The following is a 9,829-nucleotide window of genomic DNA, read 5'->3' as shown; positions in this document are numbered from 1 at the left end:
AGCAATAATACTTACCAAAAGAAAGAAGAAAAATAATTAGTGTCAATATTTTTTTCATATTTTTTTATCTCTAAAATTTATGGACTTATGTAAGCCCTATATACAAGGACGGATCCAGAAAGTTTGATGGGGGGACCGAGGTATAAATTCAAAATACATAAAGTAATGTATACAAAAAAAAAAAAATTAACTTCAATTCAGTTTTAACAAATAGATAAACATACGAAGAAAAAGATACATAGATAGTTGTGTCATAAAACATTTCAAATTTTAGCTCAAACACCTATCAAAATGGAACCCGTCGTGTTTGCATATCCCGAAAAGCATCTATGATTAAATCTGGACTAAGTGTCGCTGCAATTTCTTTTTCAATGTACAACATCAAAGAATCCGTCAGAAACTCATCTTCAATTTTGTTGCGAAGCCTAGTTTTGATGATATTCATGGCTGAAAATGCTCGTTCTGTAGTTGCAGTAGAAACGGGAAGAGTCAGCAGAAGCACAACAACTCGAAAAACAAGTTGGTAGATAATTGATTTTCCGGTTCTAACCAACCATTGACACAATTCGGAAATATTTAACAATTCTTGGAAACTTGAATCTTGAACTATGTTATGCTCATAATGGTGAAGTTCTATTTCCAACTGTTCTTTTTCAAGATCGGTAAAGTCTTGCGGATAAAACTTATTTACCAACTGACAAATATCGTCAATTCTAAAAGACTCACGCGCAACTCGAGGATCAAGTGCCGAGCCGAGAATATGCAACTCTACTGCATGCTCACTAAATCGGTGATTTAATTCTTGCAATTGAGAATCTATTGTAGCACAAAAAATATCCACACGATAATGATGCTCAATTGTAAAGTCAACTTGTTGATTGCGAGCTCGACCTCTTCTCTCAATATAACCGGCATTCATATCTGGAACATCTATGTTGCGTTTATTGCAAAACAACTTCACTTTGGTAAGTAAAACTTCTCATTTATCATCTCTATATTGTTGGATACACCTTTTAGTGGATGAAACAAGATGCATGACACTTAAAATGTCTTGAGATTTGGATTGCAATGCTTGACATAGATGATCGGTGATCTGCATAGTTTCTTTCATGAGATGTAAGTTGAATACAAATTCGAATGAAGTCATTACCTGATGAACTGAATTAGCTTCTGTTCGTTGGGAAGAAGAAGTTCCCACATCAATGATTTTAACAATAACTTCACAAGCTGGACTATAAATTTTGATCAAGTTAAAAACTGATCTTAAGTGAGAACTCCAACGCGTATCTCCAGGTCGTTGTAGGCTTGTAGCGTACTAATTTGATTAAGTCCCCTTCCACTCTCAATCTCATCAATTGCAATCATGTAAGCATTTTCAGCAGCTTGGGCAACCCGCAATTCTTCATACCGATTGCATGAGGCACAAACAAAATTGACAACAACATTCAATTTGGTAAAAAATTGATGAACAGAAATGACTTCTTTTGATGCCGCCACTAATGCCAATTGCAAACGATGTGCAAAACAATGAATGTAGTAGGCATATGGACAATCATTTGATACCAAAGCTTGCAACCCATTCCACCCCATCGCATATTACTTGCGCCATCATATCCCTGCCCTCTAATATTTTGAATGTCTAATTGATGTTTAGACAATACATAATATATACCTTTTTTTTAAGGTTAATGCCACAGTATCAGAAACATGAACAAGTCCAAAAAAGCGTTTTCGCACAAAACTATTCTTATCAACAAATCTTAAAACTATAGCCATTTGCTCCTTCATTGACTCATCACGAGTTTCATCAACAATTACGCAAAACTTTGCATCACCAATTTCATTACGAATAACTTCTTTTACTTTGGTTGAAAAAACATGTACAATTTGTTTTTGTACCGTTGGTGATGTGTAAGTGGCATTTTTGGGAGCTTTAGCGATTACTTCAGCAAGCTGTTCATTATATGAAACCGTGAAACCCAATATCTCAAGAAAATTTTCACGATTTGTAGAACTCACACTTTCATCCCGACCTCTAAAAGCAACACCTTGAAATGCAAGCACTCGAACAACATCAATTAAGGATTTCAACTGCAGTTGATTGTTTGCAATTTGTTCAGAAGTGAGCTTTTCAAACACAGTCTGTATATGTTGAGATTGATTCTTCAAATCTTCATATGACTTCTCAGCAACTCTGTGAAATGAAGTTGGATCTTTTCCTATATGATTGAGAAAAGCACAATCTTTTCCATTTCTAACTTTCTTCCAATTCCTGAATCCATCTATAGTGAATACACGTTGTGTAAAATGCCCAGATGGCTTATTAAAGAGAAAACAAGGTAGACAAAAGGCTGCATCTTTCTCACGTGAATATTCAAGCCATGAAGGAAATAGATTGTACCACGAAGGTTGAAAGCTACGAAGATGGCTTTCTTTTCCATATTTCGGATAATTTGAGATCAGAGGCCGGTACGGACCAGCATTAATGTAAGCTCTTCGAATTTCATCTCAGTGATTAACATCATATTCCCATATCTGACGACGCAATCCAGGATCAAACTCCAATGAACTAATATTAAATTCATTGCCATCAACTCTCCGAAGTCTTTTAGAAGAATTTTCAGAAATTGGGATGTCAGAAGCTGGCGATGATGCATCACCAATGTTGGCATTTGAAGTTTGGGCATTTTTTCGTTTGAAAAAGTCAAGTATTGTATTTGATTTTTCCATCATCTACAAACAAAATCAGGAGAAAGCACGAATGAATCATTGGATGGGGAAGTAAATTATTCTAGGAATAATTAACCTCATCAAACAAATATACGCATGTGTTACATTATTACATTTACATACATACATAAAGGGAAAAACAAAAAAAACAAACAAACACAGAAAAAGTCGTCCCCGAAGAAAGATTCAAACAAAGCAAGTTGATTATCATATGGGTTGAGAAGTTTAATGTACCTAGTGGGCCAATGCTACCCACTACCAATGAGAATTGAATGACAATAACAATAACAAGTTGTGCGTGGCTGTAGCTGCGATTGCAATGATGATAACAATAATAACTTGTGCATGCGTCAAAGAGTTGTTTAGATGTTTGAGCCCCAGCAACATTCTTTTAAATTTCTCCGCTCAATAAAACAAAACAATTCACAAATCTTCATAATTTCTTGCTTTTAAATTATAATCCCATGATTATATAATGAAATTTAAAAGAAAATTATAAGAATTTACCTCCTGTAGCAGTGCTCTCTCTCTCAATTCGAAATTCTCTCTCTCAAATTCTCAATCTCTGTATCTCACTCTCTCAAATTCTCGCTGTGTGATGCCTACATGCCGTGAAGAAAGGGGTGGGGTTAAGGGGGCTAGGGGACGAAACTGAGGAAGAAAAGGAGAGAAGGGGGTATCGGGACTCTAATTTATGAAGACTTAAAATAGTTTTTGGGGACCGCCTATTTTTTTTTGGGGGGGGAGGGGGGAGGGTGAGGACCATTTTTTTTTTTGGGGGACCATTTTTTTTTTTGGGGGACCATTTTTTTTTTTGGGGGGGGGGGGGGGAGGGGGACCATATAATTTTTTTTTTTCTTCAGCCTTTTTTTTTTTTTTTTTTTTTTTTTAAAGGAAATGGTGGGGCGGTCCCTCCCCCCCCCCCCCCCTCCGTCTCTGCCTATATAAGTTAATAGAGGATCTATAATTATTGATCTATTGAATTTATAAGAAATTATGAGTAAATTATTGATACCAATTATCTCTTATTATCAAAGAAAAAGTGTTAAATGTTATCCTGATCTTAAGTAGATATTATTTAAAAAATAAAAATAAAAAAGAAACTGTCTTTATTTCTTCTTCCTCTTCTTCCACACTATATGAGAAGTATTCGTCTTCTACTTATTTCCTTTTCCTTTGTCTGCCTGCCTTGCCTGACCGGCATTCTCATCCCCAAACACCATCCCTTCTAATTGGCTCATGATTTCATCTCCACTTGGCACATCAATGGCACATTCTAGTTCTATGTTGTCGTCAAATGTTCTTTTGTTCCGCCTCCACGGATGATCCATGGGCAAGTATCGCCTATGCCTCATATAACACAATTTATGGCCATGTTTAACCATTTTGACCTTGTTGAGTGCATACAGCAAGGACATGACTTCTCACCCTTGGTAGACCATCCAGACAAATCTGCGTATGCTGGGAAGTCATTAATTATCCACATCAACTGCGCTCGCATAACGAAATTATTTTTCTTTGAGACGTTATATGTGCGTACTCTTACATTCCATAGTTTTTGTAACTCCTCAATTAAGGGTTGAAGGTAGACATCTATATTCATTCCAGGTGAGCTTGGGCCCGGGATAATTAATGATAGAATGAAAGACGTCTGTTTCATGCACATCCAAGGAGGAAAGTTGTGTGGCACAAGCATTACAGGCCAAGTGCTGTGAGATATGCTCATGTTCCCAAATGAATTAAATCCATCCGAGGTTAGTCCGAGCCTTACGTTCCTACTGTTCGCTGAAAACTCCAGATGTAAATTGTCAAATGACTTTCATGCTTTGCCGTCGATCAGATGCCTCAATACGCCATCCTTAGTGCGTCCTTCTCCATGCCACCTCATAAAGCGTGCAGTATGCTCTGACATAAATAACCTTTATAGTTGTGGTATGAGTGGAAACCACCGCAACACCTTTACCGAACGTTTCTTGCCCGACGATATGGGTTGACCATCCTCATCTAAATTGATTGCATCCATCCATTTAGATTTTACAAATACGGTACATGAATCCAACTCCTTATTACCCTTTCAGAATACCATACAGTCATTATGGCACCCTGGAATCTTCTCATACCCGAGTCCCATGTCTCGTAAAAACTTTTTCGCCTCATATGTATTAACTGGCAGAGTTTCATTACACTCAGGTAGCAACTGATTGATGAACTCTAGGAAAGCCGAGAAAATCGAGTTACTAAGTCCACCAACGCACTTCAAGTTGTACAGGTGAACAGTCGCACTTAGTTTGCTATGTTTTGTCCCAGTATGAAGTGGTTTTTCTGCCTTTTTAAGAAGGTCGTAATACTTTAGTGCGTCACCTTCAGCGGCTTCTTCGGTCACAATTTCTTCACCCCCTTGGACCACGACCTAAGGCTCACAATTGTCTTCCCTGACTACTTCGTGCATGCCAAATAAATCACACAACAATGCGTGTATCTCTCCACCCTGATTTGCGCTTGCACCCGCTTCTGAGGCCGGGCGATTGGAATTAGACCCTGTATTAGGACCATGTACATGCTTTTCACCATGATACTACCAAAGTGTGTATTCCGTCATTATTCCTTTTCCCCCTGTCAACTGGTCGAATACGAAACCTGGCGAGTGGCGCTAGTTATTTCGACAAACCTTACAAGGGCAATAGATGAATCCATCAGGGGTTCTACATTTACTAACTACAAACTCCATAAACAATCTACACCCGTCTCTGTATTCCCTCGTACCTCTAAACTTTGTCATCCAACTCTTGTACATTTTTCTATACGTACATAAATTAGGAAGAAATATATAAGACTTAAAAAATGTATACCTAGTTTCAAGCACATGCATATATATAAATATAAACCTAAATATTTGAACCACATAAAAAATATAAACCTATATATTCTCATATAGGTTTAAATTGTTTATGTCCAAATATATATACATATTCATGCGTATCTACATTCATGCGTACCAAAGTGTGTATTTATAACACTTATCTATTATAATTAATCTAGAAAAACCAGTAAAAAAAAAAAAAATTACTCGATCCAAATTTAAGCATTTTGTTTGTGGACCCGGCTTCGGTGTGGTTAAAAAAAGAACCGCAATCTGCTGTTAAAAAACGAACCGTGCAGATTGAATGGAAAAATTTTAAAATAGACGACGTTATCCCTTTAAAGAAACTAACGGATTCGTCTTATACAAACACTAGGGACCTTCTTCAAAGTCGCCCATGGCAACCATGTCTATGCCTCAGCTTATTCCCCCAAGTTGCTTCCTCGCCGACCCATATTAGGTGATACTAGTAATAATATGCAAACCATTGAAGGCTTGAAGCTGGCGGCTCTTGAGGACCAAGACCGCAAAGGTCAACTGCAGGTGATGGAACGTGATGAAATTTTTTGATTTATCAAAAGCGAGGCAGAAACAATTGGAAATAAGCTTAATTAGATTCTATTTTTACCTTCTATAGTCAAAGCCTGGTTTGATACAAAATGCTAATGGGTATTCTCACTCCAACTGCAATGAACATGATAGAGTCCGAAGCTGAAGGGCCAGGAAACCCAATCAGAAATACGTTGAATAATTTGTTAGCGTATCAGATCAGTTTACGAAGTGTGATCAAAATGCCAACATAGTAGATATGGATAAAGAATGACTTTCAGAGTGCTATCAAGAAAACTCCAACTACTTCTATCAAAGACTCTGTTGCTCGTGGACTTCTTGTTACTGATAGTGTTTCATCTAATCACCATAGAATAGATTTATCTTCTGTATGACGTATTACTTGCAATTATCTTGTAGTCATACATTGTTAATTAACTTAGTCTCTCACGTATATCTTTTTATTGCTTTTGTTTTGAGATCTCTTTACCTACCTTAATTCTGTAACTTCCATATATTCAATGAAATAGCCACAAATTGAATTATCTTGGAAAATACCACATTCAACGTCTAACGTAGAATAGAACACGAAGCAAATGTGTAGCAAGTGTTAGGTGTGACTTGCCACCCATCACATGTGGGCCCTACTAGTTCTCTACTCCTTTTGGGTTTAGGAGACTTTTGTCCAAGTTTGATTTGGAGTCCTTCTCCTATGTGTAATTGGACTCCTTGTTTGACTTATAGTAGGAGTCCTAGACCAACATGTAAAAGGAGAGTTAAGCTTCTATATAAGGAACAAAGCACAAGGTGAATTTGTGTGTGTGCCAAAAACGTGAAGCACCAAAGGGAGGAGAAAAAAGAGAGAGTTTGAGAGGAGGTACAAGGGCAGCAAGGGTGTTTTCTTCTTGGTGGTTTTTGGAGGAGCCAAAAACAAGTGATTAGAAGAAAAAGGGTGCTGCAGAGTGAGAGTAAGAAAGAGAGATTATTCCCAAAATAGAATACAAAAGACAGATGTACAAACTCTTCTTTTGCTGGAACGGATGGCGGCTTATCTCTATTTTCTTCTCTCACTCTGCAGCACCCTTTTTCTTCTAATCACTTGTTTTTGGCTCCTCCAAAAACCACCAAGAAGAAAACACCCTTGCTGCCCTTGTACCTCCTCTCAAACTCTCTCTTTTTTCTCCTCCCTTTGGTGCTTCACGTTTTTGGCACACACACAAATTCACCTTGTGCTTTGTTCCTTATATAGAAGCTTAACTCTCCTTTTACATGTTGGTCTAGGACTCCTACTATAAGTCAAACAAGGAGTCCAATTACACATAGGAGAAGGACTCCAAATCAAACTTGGACAAAAGTCTCCTAAACCCAAAAGGAGTAGAGAACTAGTAGGGCCCACATGTGATGGGTGGCAAGTCACACCTAACAATCTCCACCTTGACTTGAATCCCATCAAGTCTACCAAAAGGTGTCTCCACCTCAGCCCCCAAGGGCAATCACACTCTACAAGTGTCCCTCAAGTCCAAGCACCTCTTAAACTTGAGCATAGGACTTGATTTAGACATTACACCATGCCTCCCTATCAGCCCCGTCGACCATACAGCTTTCTCCGATGACTCTTTCTTCTTGTAGACCCATCTGCACCCTTTAGCCTTCTTTCCCTTGGGTAATTCTACCGATTCCCAAGCTTTACCTCTCCGTAGTGACTCCACCTCTTTCAGCATACCATCCTGAACAGACGATGAATCTCCACTACTAGCTGTCAGAGCAAAAGAAACCATATCTTCAAAGCCATACCTCTTTGTTGCTTTTCGATCACATTTCTCTTTGCCTCTTGCTAAAGAATAAGACTCTTCCTTGTGCTGTAAGTCTCTTGAAGATTCTCTGTCATCACATTCATCCGTGAGTGAATACTGTTCACCAAGCTCCACCTCCACGAATTGTTTCTCTTTCTGCACTGTACTTTCAGAAAGCTCATCTAAGTTAACAAACTTAGACTTCTTCAGTTCCTGCTCTGTAACTTCAGGTTTTGCACTTGACCCATCCTTATACATAGCACACTCATTAAAAGTCACATTCCGACTTCTAATAATCTTCCGATTTTGATCATCCCAAAATCGATAACCGAAGGCCTCATCTCCATATCCAATGAAGAAACACTTTCTAGATTTAGCATCTAGTTTACTCTGAGAATCAGACTCATCATGGACATACGAAGCACAACCAAAAACTTTCAGATGTGAAAGATTTACCTCTTTTCCACTCCAGACTTCTTCCGGTAGTCTATAGCTCAGGGGAACGGAAGACCCCCTATTTATCAGGTATGCAGCAGTGCTCACTGCATCAGCCCAGAAAGTCTTTGGTAACCCAGCATGCAATCTCATACTCCTGGCACGCTCATTGAGAGTCTTTTTCATGCACTCAGCCACGCCATTCTGCTGCGGCGTTCCCGGGATAGCTTTCTCCATTCTAATCCCATTCACTGCACAAAACTGTTTAAACCCCCTGTCTTCGTATTCTCCTCCATTGTTTGATCTCAAACGCTTGAGCTTCAAGCCCGTTTCAGTCTCAACCATGGCCTTCCATTTCTTAAAAGTCTCAAATACATCAGATTTACTTTTCAAGAAATAAACCCATACCTTCCTGCTTGAGTCATCAATAAATGTGATGTAATACCGCGAGCCTCCAAGAGATGCCACTGGTGCGGGACCCCACAAATCCGTGTGTACCAGCTCCAGCTTTCCAAGCTTAGGTGCTTTGCCAACTTCCGCGAAACTCACCTTCTTCTGCTTCCCTATGATGCAGCCTTCACACAAATTAGACTCAACTGACTTTATCCCTGGTAGTTTCCGTTTTGACATAAGTACCTTCATCTCTTTCCCGCTCATGTGCCCAAGCCTTAGGTGTCATAGTTTTGAGTCAGCAGTCGTATCTACAACAGCATCTGTATCCTTGCTGTTCGTGGTCATATAGAGAGTATTTGTTTTATGACCAGTAGCCAAAATCATGGCTCCCTTGCTGACCTTCCACTTTCCACCGTGGAAATAAATAGAATGCCCTTCCTCATCAAGCTGTCCCACTGAAATCAGATTCTTTTTCAGCTCCGGAACATGCCTGACCTTTTGCAGCTTCCATACCGAGTCACTGTGAACTCTAATGCGAACATCGCCTAGGCCCACAACATCCAGCGCCGTTCCGTCAGCCAAATACACCTTCCCGAAATCTCCAGCAACATAGTTCTCGAGAATTTCACGGATCGCTGTCGTATGAAAAGATACTCCTGAGTCTAAGACCCAAGAATCAAGGGGACTGTCAACAGAAAGAAGTAGGGCATCATGGGCATCATATACTTCTTCTGTCACTACGTTTGCATAATCATTCTCAGTCTCCTTCCGCAGTTCCCTGCAATTCTTCTTGTAGTGGCCAGTCTTGCCACAGTTCCAACACTCAGGTTGTCGGTCGAATCTGAATTTGCTTCTCCCTTTTCTGGAATTTGATCTGCCTTGACCAGAGTTTCTATCTTGTCCTCTGCCCCGAGTCTCGAGGTTTAAAGCAGCACCAGAACAAGAGGCTTCACCCGCATCTCTTCTGCGAACCTCTTCACTGAGAATCAAATCCCTGACGTCTTCATAGCTCAGTTTACTCTTTCCTACAGAGTTACTCACAGCCATCCTCACTGCTTCCCAGCTATTT

General features: G+C 39.3%; 1 pseudogene; it reads right to left on the bottom strand.

Annotated features, from left to right (window-relative positions):
- Positions 1-286: 286 nt before the first annotated feature.
- LOC148584839 (uncharacterized) lies at positions 287-7,917 on the bottom strand (annotated as a pseudogene).
- Between the last annotated feature and the right edge of the window lie 1,912 nt (positions 7,918-9,829).

The sequence above is a fragment of the Corylus avellana genome, chromosome 6 (genome assembly GCF_965113065.1).
Source record: "Corylus avellana chromosome 6, dhCorAvel1.hap1.2, whole genome shotgun sequence".
NCBI classification, from domain to species: Eukaryota; Viridiplantae; Streptophyta; class Magnoliopsida; order Fagales; family Betulaceae; genus Corylus; species Corylus avellana.
The sequence above is the reverse complement of the archived record's forward strand: the minus strand, read 5'-3'. Positions and strand labels throughout refer to the sequence as shown.